The sequence below is a fragment of the Gorilla gorilla genome, chromosome 6 (assembly GCF_029281585.2).
Source record: "Gorilla gorilla gorilla isolate KB3781 chromosome 6, NHGRI_mGorGor1-v2.1_pri, whole genome shotgun sequence".
NCBI classification, from domain to species: Eukaryota; Metazoa; Chordata; class Mammalia; order Primates; family Hominidae; genus Gorilla; species Gorilla gorilla.
Window position 1 is genome coordinate 7,594,862 of NC_073230.2, and position 23,417 is coordinate 7,618,278.

The window sequence follows — 23,417 nt, forward strand, 5'->3', positions numbered from 1 at the left end:
TTTGCATTTGGTTGGAGGAGGAAGGTTCTGTCTAAAACTTGGAAGCTGTGTAGCAAGATGATGACCTGCAGGTGTGACTTTACCCTTGCCTGCATGGGTCCTGTTTATAATTTGGTATCTTATTGCCACAAAGAGTCTGTCTGTCAGTCTTAAGATCTCCATGACCTCTAATGCTGGTCCGTGGTTGCATCTAAGCTGCAAAAGGGAAGGAGTGTCACGAAGCGTGGCGGACCTCCCTTCCCATCGAGGCTGGGAACTCAGCTTTTCAGGTTTCTCTGGGGCCCCTTTCAGTTGTTTAGGGGGCTTAGGGTTTTTTTTAGCTTACCAACTTTTCCTATTAGAAATTTAGCTGAAGTTGAGGTCACATAAGTCTTCTGGAGCATTCCCTAACACAGAAAATGCCCTGCCCTTTAAAATTCTAACAGGACAGAGAAAGTGGAGGCAAGGAGCCCACCCTCTCCAACTCCTGCTCTTACGGGGGCCCCAAGACCCAGAGGAGGGGCCTGCCTGGGCCCTGGGGAGGGCACCCAGCCTGTGCTCCCTGGAAGGGTGGGTTACTCCAGGCAGGCCACTCCTGCTGGCATGGCGATGATTCAGTTTCAGCCCTGCACCTGCAGCCTCTGGCTGCAGCCGGTCTGCAGTGTTTCTCTTTGTTCCCCCTTCCGTCTTCCTCCCACCTTATGTTCCCATGCTTCCCAGCGGGAGGGGAGGCCCAATTTGCGTTTCCTTTTCTGTAATAAAGCCTGCTGATGGGTGATTGCAGCTTTCTCTCACTGCCAGGGAGGAACTGGGGCAGGCTCCAGGCAGCCAGAGGCACCACTGTGCTTCCATGGGTTTCCCTGGGGCACCTTCAAGTTCCAGTGTGAGTGCTGTTGAGATTCCGGGCGTCCAGTGCACACACGGGAGACGGCCATTGCCTCCCCTCCAGCCCCAGCCGCGGTGCACAGGGCGAAGGCTGTCTGGGTGAAGGCTATTTGTGAGTGAGGCCGGGGAATGAGGGGCAGTTGGCTGCTGCTCTGGAGGCCTGGGCGGCCTTGGTGTCTGGGAGCCTCGGCCAGGACACTGGCTGGTGGGGCCCTCGTGGCCCTAGCTGACCTTGACTTACCGCAGCTGGAGCAAAGTCTCCTACAGGTCCTCCATCCTGCAGGGATTCGGGCATGACTAGGGGTCAGGGGAATCTGATGGACAGCCCTGCTGCATGAGTTGAGGCTGGGGCACTCCTGCAGGAGACTGAGAGCCCAGCCCTGTCCATGAGGAGGGGGATTCTGAGCACTCACTGTGGCTATGCCCCCGATTCAGCTGCAGCCTGGAGGGAGTGCCCAGCCCCAGGGAAGGCAGAAAGCCCTTCACAAACCCTGGTGCTCTGGCAGCCTGGTGGGCTGACGGGCAGCCCTGTCCCCATCCCTCCGTACGTCTCAGGCATGGCCTGCACGGGTCTCCTCGCAGGTGCCCCAACACCCCGCCATGCATGCCTGGCCATCTCCTAGAGAAAGGCCTCCCAGGTTGCTCAGGAGTGGCCAGGCTCCTCCTGCCCTCCTTCTCTTTGAGTGCTGAGCATGGGAGGCAGGTGGGGGGCCAAGGTCTTTGAGTGCTGAGCATGGGAGGCAGGAGGGGGGCCAAGGTCTTTGAGTGCTGAGCATGGGAGGCAGGTGGGGGGCCAAGGTCTTTGAGTGCTGAGCATGGGAGGCAGGTGGGGGGCCAAGGTCTTTGAGTGCTGAGCATGGGAGGCAGGTGGGGGGCCAAGGTCTGAGCCTTTTGGAAGCACCCATCGTCTGGTTTTCAAGTCAACTCTGATTTTCACGTCACTGGTGATTACTTTGTTTTAAAAGGTAACCTCCTGTTTTGGAGGTGTGAACTAAAAGCATAACCCTGAATCCCCCCCACTCCACTGACTGAACGGACCCTTCTTGGTCAAGGGGACCCAGAGAAACCTGAAAAGCTGAGCTCCAGGCCCTGACAGGAAGGGGGTCAGACATGCCTCGTCATACTCCCTCCCTTTCGGAGTTTAGACACAACTGACCAGCAGTAATGTTAAAACAGAGATCTTAAGGCTGACAAAGCAGACTCTTGGTGGCAATAGGATACCGAATTATAACAGGACCCGAGGCCGCACAAGGCAGGGGTGGGTCCCACCTGCAGGCTGAGCAGGACCTGAGGCTGCACCTGTAGGCTACGGATCCTGTAGCAGGATCTTAACTTAAACGTTCCAAGTTTTAGACAGAGCCTTGCTCCTCTCACCAACAGGAACTCAAAGAATCTCTGGATCCATCTATATCCTGTAAGCCCCCTTCAAGGTGTCCCACCTCCAAAGGCCGAGCCAGTGTGGACCTGCCATGCATGGCTGTATGTCTTTGCCTGTAACTCCTGCCTCCCTGAGATGTCAAAACCAAACTGCAATCCGATCTCCGCAGGCACACGTTCTCAGGACTCACTGGGACCGTGTCTGTCTGGCTGTGTCACTCATTGGCTCAGAAGAAACCTCTGTAAAATATTTTACAGAGTTTGGTTTTTCCATCAACAGAGAAAAGACTTGGAATATGCAGGAAAGACTTGATCAATTTCAGGTGGTGGGCAGAATGCTTGTCACAGACGCACCTACCGCAAGTCTGCACAGCTGAGTGGAAGGAGCTGGTGCCTGACACTGTGATCCGAACTCAAAGGGCCACTCAGGCAGCACAGGCTGGTTATCAAGGGCGTCACTCCACCACCTCCAAAGCAAAAGGGACGTGTGGAGGACTGTGCTGCATTTTGTCTCAGTATTCATCAGCCTGGAGATAGAAATGTGTTCCTGTCGGGGGTGAGCCTTCCCCGTTGGACGTGGGTTTCTGAGGTTGTGTTCCCATTGGGGATGAGCCTTCCATGTTGGAAGTGGGTTTCTGAGGTTGTGTTCCCGTTGGGGGTGAGCCTTCCATGTTGGACGTGGGTTTCTGAGGTTGTGTTCCTGTCGGGGGTGAGCCTTCCATGTTGGAAGTGGGTTTCTGAGGTTGTGTTCCCGTTGGGGATGAGCCTTCCATGTTGGAAGTGGGTTTCTGAGGTTGTGTTCCTGTTGGGGATGAGCCTTCCATGTTGGAAGTGGGTTTCTGAGGTTGTGTTCCCATTGGGGGTGAGCCTTCCATGTTGGAAGTGGGTTTCTGAGGTTGTGTTCCTGTCGGGGATGAGCCTTCCCCATTGGACGTGGGTTTCTGAGGTTGTCTTCCTGTCGGGGGTGAGACTTCCCCGTTGGAAGTGGGTTTCTGAGGTTGTGTTCCTGTCGGGGGTGAGCCTTCCCCGTTGGAAGTGGGTTTCTGAGGTTGTGTTCCTGTCGGGGATGAGCCTTCCCCGTTGGATGTGGGTTTCTGAGGTTGTGTTCCTGTCGGGGATGAGCCTTCCCCATTGGACGTGGGTTTCTGAGGTTGTGTTCCTGTCGGGGGCGAGCCTTCCCCATTGGACGTGGGTTTCTGAGGTTTTGTCCCTGTCGGGGGTGAGCCTTCCCCGTTGGAAGTGGGTTTCTGAGGTTGTGTTCCCGTTGGGGGTGAGCCTTCCATGTTGGAAGTGGGTTTCTGAGGTTGTGTTCCCGTTGAGGGTGAGCCTTCCATGTTGGAAGTGGGTTTCTGAGGTTGTGTTCCTGTCGGGCATGAGCCTTCCCCGTTGGACATGGGTTTCTGAGGTTGTGTTCCTGTCGGGGATGAGCCTTCCCCATTGGACGTGGGTTTCTGAGGTTGTGTTCCTGTCGGGGATGAGCCTTCCCCATTGGACGTGGGTTTCTGAGGTTGTGTTCCTGTCGGGGGTGAGCCTTCCCCATTGGACGTGGGTTTCTGAGGTTGTGTTCCTGTCGGGGGCGAGCCTTCCCTGTTGGAAGTGGGTTTCTGAGGTTGTGTTCCTGTCGGGGGCGAGCCTTCCCTGTTGGAAGTGGGTTTCTGAAGTTTGCTGTTGGAAGCAGAGCTTGCGTCCACGCTCACAGCAGCACCAGCCGCAATCAGTCATGAGGTCTGTGCTGGGTGTGGAACATGAGAGTGGTACCACATGTTCCTCAATCTGGACTAGAGGTTTGTCTGTGATTAGCGGAGACCGGCTTGCCAAGAGCCAAGGGCGCTGTGTTTGCATGTACAGCAGGCGTCTGATACGGTTCTGGGGCAGACGCCAGCCAGGCCGAGCAGGCAGTCTCCACTGCTGCGTGCATGGGGTCAGAGTCCACAGCATGGGACCTGGTCCCTGGGCAGGCTCGACAGACATCTGTGAACCAGGAATGGGCATATTCCAGGAGGTCTGGCACAAAGCAAAGTCATTGTAGACTTTGGCAATTGCATTTGTTCCAGATAACACATTTTCTTAGGACCTAAGGCCTCAGAACTTAAAATGAATGTTGTAAAGTTTGAAGCCAAAACAAAATGCAGACAGGCTGTACCCAGCAATTCCTGACTCTGCAATCTGGGCCTAATTCAAGTACTCCTCTCCATGGCCTGCCAAAACCCTCCCACCGGAGCTCACCGGAGCTCACCCTGCGGTCCAGTGCTCAGCACCATTCATACCTATGTTCGGGGACAGAAGCCACTCTGGGGACTAAGAAGAAAACATGTAAAGGAATTGAGCTTAAAATAAAAAGAAATTGGGTATATTTCACACCCACTAGCAATATGCCTTTAGAAAGAGACAGGCTGGCAACTGCACGTTGGGAAGGACGCACAGTGACTGGAACTCTCGTTCCCTGCTGCTGGGAGCGCAAAACGGAACAGCCACTCTCCCGACAGTGCCCAGCGACCATGCTCCCGGGTGTTTACCCAAGAGAAATAAAAATCGTGTCTGTAAAAGAATGTCTATCAGCCTTATTGATAATATCTCCAAACCCTAATTGCATCAAGTGTTCAACCGCAGGAGGACGGACGAGGACTCATGGCCCTTCACAGAACAGGCTAATTCTCAGCATGTGGGAGCACTCGTGCATGGAAGGCCAGGCGTGTGACACGTGTGAGCACAGCGTGGGCAGGATGCACGTGTGGGCAGTGGCTGCTTCAAGCACAAATCCTAGGGACTGGGTGGGTCCTTGGAGCAGCAGGCCTGGGTGAGCCTTAGTGGACTCCTCTGTGGCCTGTAGGGGGGTCTCTGCCCTCATCACTCCCAAGGAGACCAGGAGACCACACAGGTGCGGTTCTCCTCAGTTGTCTAGTGGAGGACTTCAGATTGGAAAGAAACTCTCAGCCTGGCAGCCTCACAGTACTGAGGAGGCCACAGACCCAGGAAGGGCCTCACTACTGGGCCCCACGCTGCAGGCTCCTGGTGACCTGCGTCCCAGTACCTGGTCTGGTTTCTTTTCCCAGACTTTGGAAGGTCCCCATTGTCTGCAGGGGGTCCCAGCCCTGCCAGGGGAAACCCCCCAAATCCGAAGGCAAGGGCACGCCCAGGAGAGGGAACCTGCTGTCCACGCTGCAGAAAGGCCCGCAGTTCTCCCATCTTCACAAGATGCCTGACCACGGCTGAGTCACCTGAAATCTTTCCAAAGCACCCTCAGCACACATTAGGGCACTTCTCCCTGTATTTCGGTATCAACCTATTTCCCCTACCCTGCCTCAGTCCTATTGCTTCTTTGTGAACTCTGCTTAAAGAATCTTCTCCTGAAGTCTGCAGAGGAAACTGGGGCGCCCTCATATGCTGTGTTCACACTGTGTGTGGACACACAAGCATCCCCTCGGCCACCCAGGCAGGCCCTGCAAGTCGGAGGCCTGAGGGGAGAACCAGTGTCCCCAAGGCACTCTTGCTGGTCGGAGACGCCTGAGTGCTGTGACCAGGCCACACACAGAGACTGGCGCCGCAGCCCATGGAGGGGAGGCTTCAACCTTCACCCAAAGCAGCCACTCAGTGGGACTCACCCTGGGCTGGCCTGACCCAGCACAAAACTATAGTGTCGAAGAAATACAGGAAATGAAAAGAAACCTAGAATGAACTAAAACCAAAATGGGGGGAAGATGGAAATATTAACTACTCGGTATGTAAAACTGGTTTTCACATTTTTTAACGTTTTATACATGGCACTGCCTGTTACCCAGGCCCCGACTCGGCCCCTCCCTGGCCTGCTGCCTGCGTTGCTCCTGCCCGTCATTCCCTCCCCTCAGCCTGCTTTTCCTCCAAAGCTCTAGCTAATACCTGAAATGACAGCATGGATTTGCTTATTTATTTATTGGGCTGCCCCTCATACATACGAGCTGCAAGAGGGCAGGGTCGAAGCCTGTCTTGTCACAGGGCCCCTGGTGGAGCTGTACAAGTCACACCCTGCCAAGGGGATGACTCTGCTCACCAGCCGCCTGGAGCGGCACACGTTTCCCACACCATTCACCCAGGGGAGACCTTTTTCCGTTGCATGCAGAGGTTCTGTGTGAGCTGGAGGCGGTCACGGGCCAGTCACACGGATGGTGGCTCCGGCTGTTGCCCATCCCTTCACATTCAGGAGAGACAGACTGTCTGTGAGACATTCTCACGGGTGCTCTGGGATACACGCCATGGCTGTACCTGGCCTCAAGTGGCTCATCGTGCTTCAGGGGATACAAAATGGATACACACATAACTCTAAAACAAAATAAAGTCTGAGGGCAGGACTTTTGGAATATTGTCATATTTGTTTCTAGAGTTATTTTAGAACAGCTCATATTGTAGGATTTGGATGAAAATTCATCATTACATTCTTAATAGACCGATTTGGGGGGCAAACTGGAGTCCTTTTGTAACACTGGTTTGGATAAGGGAATTTGAAATTACCTCAAAGAATAAGCAACAGTTCTAATTTTCATTCCATTTAGGTTCAGAAAAAGGATGGAGGTAGAAAGTCCTCTCTCCCAAACACTATGATTGACACTGCAGAGTTCTGCAACTCTCGTACGAGGGAGATTTCATGATGATCTCAGTAACGGATCAGAGAATCAACGACTGACTTCGCTGAGGCACGGTGATGAAAAGGTCAAGGTGGTCTGGTCTGAGCGAGGTCACAGCAAGAACCCTTGTCCAGGACCATTCTCACCTTTGGGGACAGCTCCTTCCCTGTATGGTCCTCAAGTCACTGCACTTTCCTGCCTTGTTTCTTGCTGAAGCCATTATTTCTTAATTCCCTAGTAGATATGCAGAGCAGACATCCCAAAGCAGCTAGAAAAATTGATGAGCAGGGAACAGATCAAATCCTCTCCATCAGTGGAAGGCAATTCACGAGGGAAGAAGGCAAGACCATGGGGTAATTTTTCTGAGACTTGACAATGTTTGCCAAGTAAATAAATCTGCCATTTAACACTGCGATAAAAGCTGTCATAGCCAGGGTATTAGTGACTACTTGAGGTTTGAGGACAATGAAGACAGAATAAGATAAACATCCTTACTATCCAGAAAAAAAACGGAACCAGAAGACAACGCTTCTTACTATCCACAAAAGAAATGGAACCGCAAGACAGCCCTTCTTACTTTTCTCCATCTTCGATGGTGAGGAAGAATAAAAAAAAAGTTGCTTTTAAAGTATATTCATTAAAATCAAATTCTATTATCATACACACAAAATATTTACGTGAAACCAGCCACAAAAGAACGACAAGGAACGCTACTGATTTGTCCATTCTGGGCGATAAGAACACAAATTCTTATCTTATTCTTGTTAAAAGAAAACTTCAGCTGAATTAAATTTAAATGAGTTTAATTGAGCAATGAATGATTTGCACATCGGGCAGCCCCCAGAATTACAGCAGATTCAGAGAGACTCCAGTGCAGCCACGTGGTGGAAGATTTACAGACAAAAAAAGGGAAGTGAGGTAGAGAAACACCTGGGTCAGTTACAGGTTGGCATTTGCCTTATTTACACACAGTTTGAACATTCAGCAGTGTATGAGTGATTGAAGTACGGCTGCTGGGACTGGCCGAGACTCAGCAATTGTGACAGGTACATACTCCTAATTTAGGTTTTCAATCTTGTCTACCTATTAAGTTAGGCTCAGTTTGTTCACAGGGACTCCAATACAGAAGTACGGAGTCCTTCTCAGGCCATATTTAGTTCGCTTTAACAACTCCCCCTTTTTGGTCATTTTATCAGTTTTGAGAGATTGATCGAAACTTGAGTTATTGATGTCACTGTCACCATTGGTCTTGAAACCCACTAGGAAGCAGAACAGTGAGTTTTGCAAAGGTAGGAACAAGGACTGAGTTGAGGATACCACCTTATGCTGGAAAGTCCTGTTTGCAAGAGAAAAACAAAACCTGGTCTATTCTAGGACCCATGTGTTTCCTTAAAGTCTTAATTCGATTTTGTCACATTTAGCACGAATGATGCCATTTTGGTTCGGTTTGGTCTGTTGGGACCTAGTGCTCAGTCCAAAACAATGGCCTCCCATCATTTTGTTCAAAAAATCCCCCCTTTGTCAGGTTGTCACTTAGGCAAGAGTGTGACCAAAACTTAGGATGTTAGCGCCACTCTCCGTTACTATCACTTTGGGTTTCCAGTCTCAGCATGTCACTCATCGGTTTCGGTGTCCTCGTGGTCACACATTTCTTTCAGCTCTTGTCATTCCAGTTGAAGAGAGACCATCTGATGTTCTAAAGATGGTTTCATGCAAACATTTAAAACCTTTGAGAGAACACAGTGCAGCAGGGAGACTATTCTTATGACTACTGAGAGGGTAACACCAAGAATTTGGAGTATGCTCCTTACCCAGGGTCCCCATAAACCAAACCACCTAACCTCAAATAGACCATTCTTTGACTTAACTCAGTGGTCTTTTCGTTAATTCCCTACAACAGAATCTCTATAACACCTGATGTTTTCTCCATAGGCCTTAAGTGCCAGCATCTGCACAGGTACTTTCCTGTTTAGCCAATTCTATTTTTTAGCATAACTTTCACAAGAGAATTTAACATCTGTTGTGTAGCCTTTACAGTAGAATCTGCTACAGAGTCTACCATGAGGCATACGTTTCTAGTCATTGCCTTTTTAATTCCAAACCATGGAAAAAGGACCTAACAAATGATGCCCTTCTAGAAGAGGGAAGGCCTCTTGGCAATGGTCTCTTTCACCCATGCTGTGGGTTAAGAGGAGTGAACCAATGTTCTGCTTCTGAATGATTATGAGGCACCATATGTACCACTGAAGTTTCTCACCTATGATACACTGGGCCTTCATCTTTATCTACCAAGTTATAGGATTATCCATGTATAAAGCTGGCTGCAAAACCCTTCACAAATAAAAGTATACCCCATAAGTGCACAAAACAGACCCCCTTCTCACTTCTATTGTTCACAGAGGCAGAAGCAAGGGAAAAACATTCAAAGATAAGAGTCTCATGACAGTAAGAAGTCTTGATCCAGGATCTTCAGAAAGAGCTGCTCACATCAAGGATGCCATCTTCTTCTGGGGAGAAACTTCCCTGATTAGCTTTACCTTAAGGGTTTCAATGGATGCACAGTTCCAAGAGTGACCCTGCTCAGTTGTGAGATTATGACCCCAAGGTTCAAGATCCTGATGTTTTGTTGCAGTGAGGATGCCAAGGGCAGCTTTTCTCTGATGTTCTCAGAAGATCCCATCTTTGGGTTCTAGATTGTGAAGGGGTTGATTGTCCTCAGTGAACCATAAAAAGCTCTTTACCTGGTGAAAATACACTGAAGCATAGTAATCTACTGTTATAACATTAGCCCTCCTGCATGGGAAAGCTTTAATACAACCAGAACACATACATTGAAAATGACAACTGAATGAAACCCCTTTATAAATGTTTAAATGGCTCATCAGGTAGCCAAATGTACATGAAGCTTTGATTGACTTCCCAGGAGTATGGGTTTGACAAACTAAACATTGTTTATAAACTATTTTAACAATTTATAAGTCACCACACCAACATATTTAATTTGGATCCTTTTATCTTTTCCAGGATGAGTCATGGAATGCATAACTTTTAATAACAAAAGCTTTAAGGACTCACGAAGGACAAGGCAGCTGTCTTGATTCTCCATGAGTCCATGCTTTACATTGGACTTATGTCCTCTTGGGTGCCAGTTGTTTCCCCAAATTGGGCGCATAGCATGGATAACTGATGGGTTATCACAGGTAATTTGACTTAGACCATGGAGTTCATTCAAATTGTATATCTAAACAATTTCAGTATAGGCTGATTAAGTATGCAAACCTGGTGAAGTATTTCCTCGGTATTCAATTAATTTTTATTCTATTTGGGTTAGCAGTTTTATAAGCCAGTCAGTCTTTTCATTAAAGTTTCAGCAATTCTTACCCAGTCCAAATGATGTGATTTTGAAGTTACTAGAAACCTGTATTCCACAGTGCTTTTCAGGGTCCTCCCCATCCTTTCACGAACCTCCTAAAGGACACCATGTTCTAGGATTTTTGTGTGCTTGTGAAGTTTTCAGAAACTACATCAGCATGAAGCAATTAACCGCGGAAATGACTTTAAATACTCAAAAAGACACAATTGACAAGGAAATTTGGTTATAATAACAACATAATAACCATAATTATGATCGGTAGCATATACTCAGAAAAATTAGAATTTTAGAAATCCCATACAACTTTGGAACATATATTAATATCATTCACTAAAATATAACCTGAAGAAGGTTAAATTTTTTTTTGACACTATTCTGTATCGAAAAGTCCAAAATGTTTCTTAAAAAGTAACTAAAAAAACACTGGAGTAATTAAAGGATACTTCATGTGCAGGAGATGGAAAATCCCAACAAAAAAGGAGCGCAGAAGAGCCTGGCTAGGCGGGAGAACACGGTCAGGCCCGCAGGAGACGCGGGGGCACCTGCCAGAAAGAGACCCGCAGGCCAAGCCCAAGAGACGCGAGGGAGGTGGGCAGGGCTGCCCGAGAGACCCAGGCGGCCATTGCCCGCCCTGCGTCTGCGCCTGCGCCGGAGCCTTCTCCACACCGCGCCAGCGCCGAGTCCGGCCGCCTCCACATTGCGCGGGCGCCGGGGCTTCCTCCACACCGCGCCTGCGCCGATGACAACCCGCCTCTACAGGACGCCTGCGCAACGCCCTAGTCACCTCATCAGCTCCGTGCACTTACGAGTCTCTCTCTGATCGACCACGTGTTCCTGTCGGCTCACAGAGGCCGCCTCAGGGTCCTCCCCCATTGTCTTCCTCACACCCTCCACTGTTCCCGGCCCTTCACTCTGCGCTTGCGCAGGAGTCGCTCGCTCCTCTCCTCTCTGCGCCTGCGCAGAGGCCACCTCCTCCCCCGCCCGTCCGCTCCCTTGGCGTCGTCTTGGGCCGCGCCCCGACCCCGTCTGTTTACGCATGCGCAGGAGCCGCCCTGCGGGGGTGCGGGGCTGAGCCATTGTGGCTTCAGGTTTAAAGGCGCGAGCGCCGCCCACGCAGGCACAAGGTCTCCTGGTCGTTTTATTTTTAGCGTAAGGTTTTCCTCTTTAACAAGGAAGTAAAAAAAATAAGTTGTGCAACAAATATTAATCGTCCTTATATGTACTCAGGAACGTTCGTCCTTTAGGTTTTCTCCTGGCGCGTGGGCGCCGCCGATCATTTCGGGGCTTATTTTGGTTCTAAAGCCCTGGGCAGCCAGGCCTCCCTGCCTGGCCTCGGCGGGGACGCGGGACCTGGGGCCCCGGACCGGGCCTAACCGCCCTGGCCGGTCCCCACTGATGGTGGCGGTCGGTCCTGACCGTCCTGATGGCAGCGACCAGGCTGGACTCGGGCTGTGCAGGGGCGAGGGGAGCAGGGCGGGGTGACGCCCGGAGAGCGGCCTGGAGAGCGCGTGCTTCAGAAGGCGTGGGCACCCTATGCCCTTTGCAGATGGGGATGCAGGCCCTGGTGGCCGTGGAGGGGAGATGGGGGCAGGGACGTTGCCGGGCAGAGGAAGCTGGGTGAGTGTGCACTTGGTCCCCTTTGCTCCTCCCCGGGACTTTGGGCTCTATAGGGCAGCCTCCGAGGCCCACGTGCACACTCGGTGAACCACAATCCAGACACAGGCAGGGGCGGCAGGCCAGGGAAGGAGAGGCCAGGTGTTGGTGCATGGAGAAGCCAGGTGTTGGCCTGAGGGTGCTAAGTGAACCCCCAAAGTCGCGGAGACAGTAGGGCAACAGCAAAACGAGCTCTGCGGTCCAGGGCGAGGGCCCAGAGTCCTCCCCAGGGGTGGGCTGTGGAGAAGCCCCTGTCCAGGCCCTGCTCACCTGCAAAGTGCTCCCGAGCTCCTGTGCCCCCAGCAGCAATCCCAGCCCCGCTGACACCCAAGCTTGTCACCCGCTGGGTTTCTTGAGGTCTGAGGACCGTGGCTGAGGGTGCATGGGCGCTGGGATGGAGGGGGGATGTCCTGTCCCAGTCTGTGCTTGTTAAAGAGGGCAAGGCTGCTTTTATTCAACGGGGGCGCTGCTAAAGCGAGATGTTGGGTTAGGGGAGGCAGATCCGGCTCAACTCCAGATAGAAAAAGTGGGAATTGACAGCCCAGGCGTAGGGTCGGGAGTGGAGAGAAAATTACTAAGAGCAAGGGTCAGGGGCAAGGCGGGTTTTAGCTGCATAGACAGGATTTTTGCTGAAAAGGCAGGCAGTGTGGTCACAGACCGAGGGTGGGAGTTGAGGACTTTGATCAGGGACCAAGGGTAGACGATTTTCACTAAACCGACTCAGCAGGATTCTTGCTAAATCGGCCGAAACCGGCCAAGGTCAGGGACTGGTCACAGGGAGGGCTCAGAAGAGCCTGACTCCAGTGTGGTCAAAGGAGAGAGTCTTTGTCATCTTTTAAGAGGCGAGAGTGACATATTAGTGAGAAACGGTGAAGGGATCATGCTCAGGCCAGCAGCCCCGAGTTTGAGATGAGGACAGGCTGGGTCCAGGAGGGGCTGCAGGAATAGGGGGCACCTGGGCCTGCAGAAAGCGGGGAGCCCCGCCCCCAGAGCAGGCACCCCCGGGCAGACCTCAGTGTGTCCTGCCCTGTGGGAGTGGCAAGGCCAGACCAAGCTGGATGTGAACCAGTCCCAGAACACCGCCTAGAATTTGGATTGTAATTTGTTATCGATGATATTGCTGCTTGGTCTCTCTCCTCTTCCTCCCCACCCCCACCCAAGATGGAGTCTGGCTTTGTCCCCCAGGCTGGAGTGCGATGGCACGATCTCGGCTCTCTGCAACCTCCGCCTCCTGGGTTCAAACAGTTCTCCTGCCTCAGCCTCCCAAATAGCGGGGATTACTGGTGCGTGCCACCACACCCAGCTAATTTTTGTATTTTTGGTAGAGACGGGGTTTCATCATGTTGGCCAGGCTAGTCTCAAACTCCTGGCGTCGTGATCCGCCCACCTCGGCCTCCCGAAATGCTTTGGGATTACAGGTGTGAGCCGTCGCGCCCGGCCTCTATAGCATGGCCATCGTGGCTACATCAGTCCCGGCTAATAGAGATTTTAGCACACTCAGATTCTATTGGCTAATAAGATTTAATTATAATTCTGGGGTATTTAACAATGTCGTTATACAGTCTTCATTGTTGCAAGTGGAGAATGAAATCGGGTGCATGTGACACTAATGTGACCTGTTCATGCTCTGTCACTTAAACGGAGTTAAGTAACATAGCCCTGGGCAGGAAGACTCCTTCCCCACTTCTGTCCAGGAGCTCCTTACTCTATTCTGGGGAACAGAAAGGCTTTCAGCGGCCAAGGGGAGTGACAACAGCCAGAAATGAGACACCTCCTAGAGCCCTTTGGTGTTACCCTTTCCGGTCCATCAGCCACAGTGTCCACCCCAGGTAGCTGGGTCCTGAGTTCACCATCTCAGGACATTTTTCGACCTGGTTTGTCTGAATTATTATTATTATTGATCATTGAGACAGGGTCTCAGTCCATCGCCAAGACTGGAGTGCAGTGGTGTGATCCTGGCTCACTCAGCCTCCCAGGCTCAGGCGATCCTCCCAGCTCAGCCTCCCGTGTAGCTGCGACCACAGGCAGGCACCACCATGCCTGGCTAAATTTTTTTGTATTTTTTGTAGAGACAAGCTCTCGCTATGTTGTCCAGGTTGGTCTCAAACTGCTGCCTCAGCCTCCCAAGGTGCTGGGATTACAGGCGTGAGGGACCAAGCTCAAAAATCTGAATTATTTATGCAGAATTTTTTTTTCTCTAGCTGGAAGAGCTGTTTATATGCATGTTTCTTTGGGGGCAACTCTTCTCCATTGTCACAGACTTTTTTTTTCCCAGCCATTCCTGGGGGATTCCTGGGAGCCATGTGGGAGAGGCGTGAGGAAGTGAGGCCTTCACCCCGAGACAGGTCCTGACGCACTCTCTGGTGCCTCTACTCACGTGAGGTGAGAGGGGAAACTGGTGTGTATTTTTAGATGAAGTTTCCTTGGGAAATTGTTTCTATTTTATATTCTATCAATAATCCCCTGGCTAATGTTTTAAACCAATATTTATAACACTGCCTCAGAGCTTTGGAATAAACAGATTTCCATAAAGAAAAGCTGCTTTAGAGTGCTACACCGTAAGAGGGGCTTGGCAAACAAGAAGGGACGGAGGAAAGACCACCAAGTGAGAGGCACAGGTGTCGGGACAAACAGCCCGAAAACGCGGCAGAGGTGAGCGGGGACCAGCAGCACGGCGGCACTGACGTGCCAGGGACTTGGGCTGTGCTGGCCTCCTCCCTCGCGGCCAGCAGTGGCAGTGGTGGGAGTAGGCCTGGCTTGTCTGTGGTTGCCTTTGTTGCTTTAATTGAAAGTACTCAAGGCCATTTCTTGTCGCGTCGTTTCTGACAGTGTCCGGTGGTCCCTACCCTGTAACGCCAGGAGGTTCCAGCCCCACCCTTCCCTCCCCACTCCCTCTTTCATCTCCCGGATCCTATCAGAGGATTGCTTTTATAGCTGATGAGCTATGAAGTATGCATTCAGCCCTTTAACCGTAACTGAACTTCCCCTGGTGCACGTCTGTATGAAGGGTGTTCACCAGGGCTGAGCCGTCCGCTGGGCGAATATGTCCCTCCCCAAGGCCCAGGACCACAACCCCTGAGTCACTCAAAGGAATCGTTCCCAGCCTTAAGGTCAGATGTGCTTTTTCCTTGTCCTCCGTTATTTCTTTAAATTCCTGCCACATTTAAGTTTCTTTATATTTAAACTAAGACCTTTTATTTCTTAAACTTCTAATTGCTGTTCTTTTATTATTTCTGATAGAAGTTTGGCGGCTGTAACTGACCGGGAAGCTTAAAATAACAGACAATCATCTCTCACATTTATGGGGACTGGGAAGTCCAAGACCAAGTTGCCATCTGGGGAGGGCCTGTTCCTCACAGCGCCTTCCAGCTCAGGCCTCGTTTATAAGGGCACTCATCCCTTCCACGACAATGGGTCCTCATGACTTACTCACCTCGGAAAGCCCCCACCCCCAAGACCATCACATTGTGGGTGAGGATTTCAACATGGGAATTTGGGGGCTGCAAACAATTACACCATGGCAGAGCATAAGGTGCCTTCCCCACGTGCTCGGGTTGACCCAGCGTCTCACGCTAGCAGCTACGTGGAATAGTTATTTTTTCTGGAGAACTCTGGGACCCCTCTGATGTCTTGGAGCACCCACACAGGCCGTTCACTGTGCACACGGTGAGGCTGTCCTCTGGGGAGTTCTGCTGTTGTGTGGGTTCTGTCTGTGTCAGTGTCCCAGCGGGAACGCAGGGCACACTAGCGTCATCCCCAGAGGGCTTGGTAAGGGGACTGTTTGCAGAGACATAGGCAGAGTGCTGGAAAACTACCAAAAAAGTGCAGTGTTCTGGGCCTAATAATAGCAGAGCTATTCTCACCCTGGTCTGAAGGCAGGAGGGGAGGAGCAGTTAATGGATTCTGGAAGTCGGGTTGCACAGAGTCACCTTGAAAGATGCCATGACCTTCACCGAGGGCCAGACAGAGACTAAGCTGACCCCATAGGAGAATAAGACCTAGACCTCATCCTCCTGCCTCCTGCCAGTCCCTGCCAGGGGTCGCCAATGGCAAAACAGGACTGGAAGCCAGAGGCCATGGAAGCCCGTGGATGAAGTCCACAGTCCAGCCTCCCCGAGAGCAGTCTGGACGGTCCGCAGGAGACGTCTCCCGTCTTAGGCGTCCCACGCCGCGTGCTCCTGTTCAGCCCTGCCGAGGTGGAAGCTTGGAGTGGGTCACGGTGGATGCATTGACGCTGCAGACGTCAGCAAGTGCTACAAACCAGAGCTGGCCTTTAACTCAAACTGATGGAGAAGGTGTTAATAATGCAGATTAGACTTAAAAGTGTTGAAGCCATTGCACTGTGAACAGCAAAAAAAATTGAAGAACTCTTCTGGCATTTAAAAACAATTACTCAGTTCAGCAGAGAAGTCACTGACAAACGAGATCACACTGACTGCTTTGTCGTTTTGGTTTTGTCTTACTCATTAATGCAAATAAGAACATTCACCAGCATCTGTGTCGGGCCTACCCTCCCTGGTCAAATACAGCTACAGTCTCCCTGCAGATACGAGTTTTCCAGAAATGAGCCGATGTTTTCTGCGAGAATCAATTGGTCATATACAATTTACAAAAATGAGTACCGTATACTGTATTTGTAAACTGTACTCTGCAGATGCTTTATTTCACTGAAATTTATAATATACTTATCCATGTATATGCATTCATGCATTTTTATTCCTGAGATCCAGCCGTGAAATGTTTACCAGCACATAAATTACCAGCACATGCTCTTTTTTGTTAACCTACTAGGTAAAATCTTCATTTATTACATCAAATTCTTGTAGTTTTTGTATTGCAATTATGCAGATATTGATTATCGCAGTATTACTGCAATTATACAGATACCACAATTTCAGATATTGATCAGCATGTTCAGTTGGTTTCTAGGGAGGTTTACTTACCTCATGGTACACCTAGTTTGCATAGTTTGATTATATTTAACTCTTATGCTAATTGTGGGAAGTCATTGATTTATTCGACAGATGCGCCTGTGGTCTTCCCTGAGCACATCCTGGCCAAGGACGCTGCCCCCAGGAGATTTGAGAAGTCCTGTGAGGATCATGTCAGTATTTTCAAATACTTATAGAAAGGCCAGAGGGATTGACCCAGAATTACCAATATAAGTTTGACCCTGAGATAACAATGCCATTTTATGTTTGCATGCATAAAACCAATGCAAGAGGTTGATGGCCGTTTTATGTTTGCAAACATAAAACCAATGCAAGAGGTTGATGGCCATTTTATGTTTGCATGCATAAAACCAATGCAAGAGGCTGATGACCCCAGATCCCTTATATAAGCCAATAAAAAGTAGTTTCATTTTTTATTTCATTTAAAAAAGTGTACCATTAACCTAAAGCCTGCTTGTAAAACCAGTTTGTTTCTGAGGCGTTAGCTCAAAGCTCACCTGCATTTGGTGAGAAGTCCCTCACGCGTGGCTGCCCTGGCTGGGAGCTCTGAGCTCTGGGAGCCATTGGAACTGCTAATCCCACCACTGCCGTCTGATTCCCTCTGCTCTAATGGAGGTCTTTTGCCGGCGTATCAAGTGGCATTTTCTGGGCTTGGGAGTCAGTAATTCCCAGTGGTCAAGTGTCTCTGCTCTGAAAATGCCTTTCTTTGTGATATGAAGCTGTCAGTAATGGAGACTGACCTTTTCATAAGTCAGTGAATTTTCTTTCCCTGAGTCATTTTAGAGAGTGAATGTGAACTCTCCAGTCTGTCCTAAGAAGACATTAATTGGAGCAGGCATGGAACCTTCAGCTTTCCCAGTCACCTGCCAGGTTACTTGGCTTAACCTGGGAATTAACCAGTTAATAAAGTCGTTGAAATGGAAAGAATCCAGGAGGCTGCAGTGTGAGGCTGATTTGCTGTCTTTATTAAGTGAGGAAACGAGAAATGGGAAGAATCCAGGAGGCTGCAGTGTGAGGCTGATTTGCTGTCTTTATTAAGTGAGGAAACGACAGCAAAGCGCTTCTAGGCTTCTCACAGCTGAGCACACGAAGACTAAGCCCTCTTCCCGCCGTAGCCAGTGAGGAGAGGACCCCTCTTCCCAAGCCCCCTCAGGCAGTGGCTCCTGCTCACTGGAGGCTGGAGTTTCTAGGGCTTGTCCCTGTCCAGAGCTGCTGCCTCAGGTGTGAGGGTGACTGCCCAGCCCCCGCGCCACAGGCCCTCCCCAGACCTCAGGACCAGTTGGTAGGCCCCAGGCTTCCACCTTCAGGGGCATGGGGACGCTGGCCTCTGTGTCTCCCGAGGCCCTCCTGGCTCCTGTTGGGGGTCTCTCCTGTCAGGATAGGTTCCGTGGGGTTGGAGGGACTCAGCCTGTTTCTCTGCCATCCCCCTTTAACGGCCCAGAAACTTTAGTGACTGAGAGTAAAATAAGGTCGACTTCACAGTTTCTTTCTCCTCAGCAGTGTCTGGGGGCTGGTCCTCAACCATGACCGCCGGCCCTGGTCTGTCATCATCCTGATAATTTTCCAGAACTCCACCTGCAGCCGTCATCTGGGCGGCCCTGCCCCATCTGTACCCTCTGCCCTGCCCTGGTCCTGGACCTGCTGTGCTCCACATTGCGCTCTGCGGGACCTGAGAGGTTTCTCAGCGGGAGCTGAACAGTGTTGAAAAGGCTTCCAGCCTGCACCTCAGTGGGGTGCTTTTTTTCATGGGACATGCGGGGTTGTCTGGGCTGGAGAACACAGATTTGGGGGCACTCCGGAAGGTGGCAGAAGGTTGGCCGTACACGGGACCCAGTGGTCATCTCTGCAAATGCCTGGGCTGGGCTGTTCCTGCCTCAGAGGCCTCCCTCCTGCAGAGCAGGGGTGGAGAAATCAGCCTGGAGAGCCTCACGGCGCAGGAGGGATTTGCCAGAGCTGCCTCTGAATAGAGCCCCCTGCAAACACTGGAGCTGTTTTATGGCACTGGATTTAGCTTGCAGGGTCCAGGAACACCTAGAGACACCAGAGGGAGAGACCGCAGATGAAGACCTCCTGGACGGCCGGGCAACCAGTGGCAGTCCCACGAGCCACGGGGCCATGGCCAGCCTCCTTTTGGGACACAGTCCAGCTTGGAGGGAGGGAGGGGACAGGGGACCTTTCTGATTCTTCTTTTTCCTTTTCCTTTGGAATGAGAAAACAGCCTCTACGTTCTCCATTCACGTCCGCCATCCGCTGAAGGAGCTCTTCCCCTCTTCCCCACTGACTCTGCACCCTCCACAGGGACAGCCTTGCTTTCGGGGCACAATGAAAGAAATAAACATGACTGGAGACATTACCAAGACCTGTCACTTGCTACCTTCTCTTTCTGAAGCCGTAAACATGAGGAAAGACTCATTGTTAGGTTATTATGAACGATGGACCAGCTTATGTGTTTCAAGGAAAGCTAGGCTATCACTGAGCTGCTTGCTTAAAGCTGTGTGAGCCCACTGCTTAATTGTTGGGACACAAAAGGTCTAGAAAGGTCGCCTGGCCTTTTCCAGTAGAGGTTGGCCCAAGAGCATGAATTTTCTGGCCACCATTTCGTTTCTTTTTCCTTCACGTATGTGGCCAGCACTCAGGGCCTATGGATCTGCCTTCTGTGCAGGGTGTCTTGTCTTTCGGGGCCGTGGCTGCTTCCGTAGGAGGCATGGCAGGTGCCAGCCTGGGGCTGAGCTCTCCCCACGTGGAGCTCAGGGCCTCAGAGGCCAAAGGCACATCCCTCAGAGGGCCTGGAAATGGAAGGCCGGGCTGGGTTTACGGCACACCCAGGCCGGGCTCTAGTGGCTCATGGTCACAGCCTGTCCACACAGCGTGGCGCTCCAGAGAATGCTCAGAGGCTTAGGCTCAGACAGACATGAATTCACGTCTGATGGGCGGAGCACCCGTTGGGTGACCATGGCAGGTTGCCTCCTTTTTATCTGCAAAGCTGTGGCAATGATGCCCACCTCCAAGGGCTCCAGCAAGGCACATGTGAGACGCATGGGAAGAGCGTCCTGCAAACGCGGCCAGATGGCAGCTGCACCGTCCCTCTGCCAGGTGTCCCTGGAGACGCCTGGCTACCCAGCTCTGTTTCTGTTCACATCTCAGTGTGACAAGCAGCCTGGAAGGGCCATGCTCGAAAGGCTTGGGCCAGGAGCTCTTACCTGGTGAACACAGACTGCGGCTTCCCAGACACCAACAGGGGAGGGGACAGATGGTGTGCCATGCTACGCCATTGACTTTTCTGCCACTGATACGATGGGAATAATACTCCACTTCAGTTCACAGGGTGGGGGCAATAGTGAGTGAGAGCTGGACAAGCCAGGGAATATTGAGAGACCAAAGACACCTGTTGTGGATTTCCTGGGCCATGAGAGCCGCCTCTTGGACATGCAGGGTCGACATAGTCAGCCACTCTTCTGAAACAGCGGCCTGGGGACCAGGCAGCCACGGTGAACCCTGGTACATCACAGAGGGTGCTGACATGGGCTGTACTGTGGGAGCTGCTGTGTAATCATTGCACACTGGGCAGTGGTATTTGGCATTCCCTGTGATTACGTTCAGCCGCCTAAACAGAACCCCAAATCACGGTGGGTGAAACAGGACAGAGCACATTTTCTTCCATGCACAGGAAGCATGGCGGCTGGCACTTACAGCCAGCGTGAAGCTCCCAGGGGCTCCAGAGCCAGGAGCTCTCTGCTCCTGGGCCGCACATCCCTGCTCATGGCTTCCATGCTCCCTGCCAGCGTGGCTGCTGGAGCTCCAGCCTTCTCATCACAACGCGTACAGGGAGGCTTCCAGAAGCTCTGGGTCAGTATTCCCGCGTGCATGTCACCCACCCTAACGCACTCACCCACATGCACCGAGCAAAGTTGGAGCGGGTGCAGAAGGGCCCGGCGGTGCAGAGGCCCCAGGATTTCTGGACAGGGCAGCTGTGGCTGCAGCAGGGAGGTGCAGTGCTGCGGGGAGGCGGTTGACGGCTGTCGCCTTTTGCCACTTCTGAGCCCAGCCACCAAATTGGTCCACGTCTCTTAGAAAATTCTGCGACACTGTGGATTCATTGACACTCCTGGTCATAACTGCTTCCCTGCTCCCACTAGACCACCTTCCCTCCCCAGCCCCCTTTTGGTAACACAAATATGGCTGCTGTGTGTATTGGATCCAGCAGGCGTGGATCCAATTAAACCTACACTGTTTGTTTCACTTTTCTTCAGAAAGAGCCTATGAAACATGAGTTCTGGCTGCAAAGTTTTTATCATCAGAGCTGTTCCTTTCCAGCAGACCTTTCAGTTCTCAGCAGCAGCCTTTCTTTCTGGGGTAGGAACCGAGCTGGTCTGTCGGATGCCCCGCCTCGTTCCAAATGGGGTCCATCCCTGAGACAAAGGCACATGATACGAAGCAAAGCCGCACAAACCTGCAGGAATCAGAGTGAGGGAGATGGAGGTGGAACAGCCACGCGGCCCGAGGAAGCAGCTACAGAATGAAGTCTGTTAGTTCCCATTCAGGCACCAGAGTGGGCCACACATTTGCTGGTAGCTTCTATCGACCAGTGCAAAAAGGCGACCGAGGTCTGTGATGTCCCAGAGTGAACATGACAGAGTGCCGGGGACACTCGGGCCTGAGCCCCCTGCCACCAAGGAAGAGGACCTTGAGGAAGGCATGGGTGCCACCTGTCCACTGCACACACAGCCCTTCTAACGAACATGGACCCTCACGGGCCCAGCAGGGCTCAAACACCGATTCTAACACGGACCCTCACGGGGCCCAGCGGGGCTCAAACACCGATTCTAACACGGACCCTCACGGGGCCGGATGGGGCTCAAACACTGAATCTAACGTGGACCCTCACGGGGCCGGACGGGGTTCAAACACCGAGGCTGACACACTGCCCTGTGCACACCTGCCTGGAGCCAGTGGAGGGACCCAGGGAGGGACAGCGTGTCCTCCAGCATCTCCCCAGCTCCTCCGTGGTCAGTGGAGAGTCCATGGGAACATTTGAGGCTTTGATCCTTGGCAAGAATCTTTTTTTTTTGAGACGGAGTCTTGCTCTGTCACCCAGGCTGGAGTGCAGTGGCGCGATCTCCACTCACTGCAAGCTCCGTCTCCCGGGTTCACGCCATTCTCCTGCCTCAGCCTCCTGAGTAGTGGGGACTACAGGCGCCTGCCACCACGCCTGGCTAATTTTTTGTATTTTTAGTAGAGACGGGGTTTCACCGTGTTAGCCAGGATGGTCTCGATCTCCTGACCTCGTGATCCACCCGCCTCGGCCTCCCAAAGTGCTGGGATTACAGGCGTGAGCCACCGCGCCCGGCCGGCAAGAATCCTGGGTGCAGATGTTAAACCAGGGGCCAAATGCAGCCAGGCTTGCACAGTGGGCTTGTCTTCAGTAAGATGGGGGCTGCCTCAGAATCACCAGGAACGTTCGATAAAAATGGAGATTTCCGGAACCTGCCCTAACCTACTGAACAGTATCGTTGCTGGTGGGTGCCCTGCAGTCTGCATTTGGCAAACTGGCATAGCGAGTCCCATGCCGGGTCGAGCCTGAGCCCCACCTTTGATCAGGGATTAGGGTCACTGGAGCTCACGAGGCCGCACCTGTTCCTGGCTGGGTGCGCTTGGGCACTTTGCCTGTCTACGCCTGGAACTTCTCTGCTGTAAACTGGAATAATATCTCCTTTACATGGCACAGAACTAAAGATTCTTTGAGTTCCAGGTAATAAAAACCAAGGCCAGACTAAATCAGACAAAATGACATTTAAAACATAATAAAGACCGGATTGCAGCTGACAGTGGATCTAGAGATCCACAGTTCACTGGGCCCCCACCCTGCCTGTCGCTCAGAAGTCTCCCCTCTTTGTGGCTTCACTCGCAGGCAGCTCCTCTGCATGGAGCAGCAGGGTAGCCGCCATCAGCCTGGGCTCATCTGCCCTCAGAACTGGTGGTCCTGGACAAACAGCTGTCTCTCTGTTCATCAAACTTGAGTTCATAGCCTTCCAGAGGTGGCTGCAAGGCGGGCGGTGTGCTCTCCTGGGCCGATCACACCTCTGAGAGTTCATACCCTTCCAGAGGTGGCTGCAAGGCGGGCGGTGTGCTCACCTGGGCCGATCACACCTCTGAGGGACCAGGCGCTCTGAGGACGGTGCCCCAGGTCACACCCGTGAGGGGCACACATCCCCTGGGCTTCAGACCAACGCAGCCGTGTCCTCTCCACAAGGTGAGTTCGAGGAATCTATCTATGCACATGGGAAACACAGCCTGCGTTTCTGAGAACAAGGGCTTTTCAGGGCCCCTCCCTCTAGGCCCTCCAGGCCTCGGGGGACAGGTCGTGGTGCCACATTCATAGAACTGCACGGCCCTGGCTACTTCCAGGACCCAGAGGCCTGGACAGGAGGTGATGGAGCAAAAGCGTTCCCATTCACACCGGATTCCACCAGCTCCTCAGGGTCTTCCGTCCCAGCCGGGGCGGGGGGCGGACACCTGAGTGGAGAGGCAGAGACCTCCCAGGAGGGTGGTGCGTGGCCCCTCCCTACAGCCCATGGGATGACCGCACGGGAAGCCGCTGGA

General features: G+C 52.0%; 2 long non-coding RNA genes across 3 annotated transcripts; one reads left to right on the plus strand and one right to left on the minus strand.

The window, feature by feature from the left end:
* Positions 1 to 7,625: 7,625 nt before the first annotated feature.
* Positions 7,626 to 10,766, minus strand: LOC129523745 (uncharacterized). Its single transcript, XR_008667346.2, has 2 exons — positions 10,656 to 10,766; positions 7,626 to 10,403 (listed from the first exon to the last, which is right to left on the minus strand). It is a non-coding gene; the product is annotated as an uncharacterized lncRNA (long non-coding RNA).
* Positions 10,767 to 11,122: 356 nt separating this feature from the next.
* Positions 11,123 to 18,872, plus strand: LOC129523746 (uncharacterized). Of its 2 annotated transcripts, none has more exons than XR_008667348.2 (4): positions 11,123 to 11,829; positions 14,141 to 14,263; positions 14,370 to 14,517; positions 15,106 to 18,872. It is a non-coding gene; the product is annotated as an uncharacterized lncRNA (long non-coding RNA). The 2 variants fall into 2 exon arrangements; XR_008667347.2 differs by having other exon boundaries at positions 14,141 to 14,247.
* The last annotated feature ends 4,545 nt before the right edge of the window (positions 18,873 to 23,417 follow it).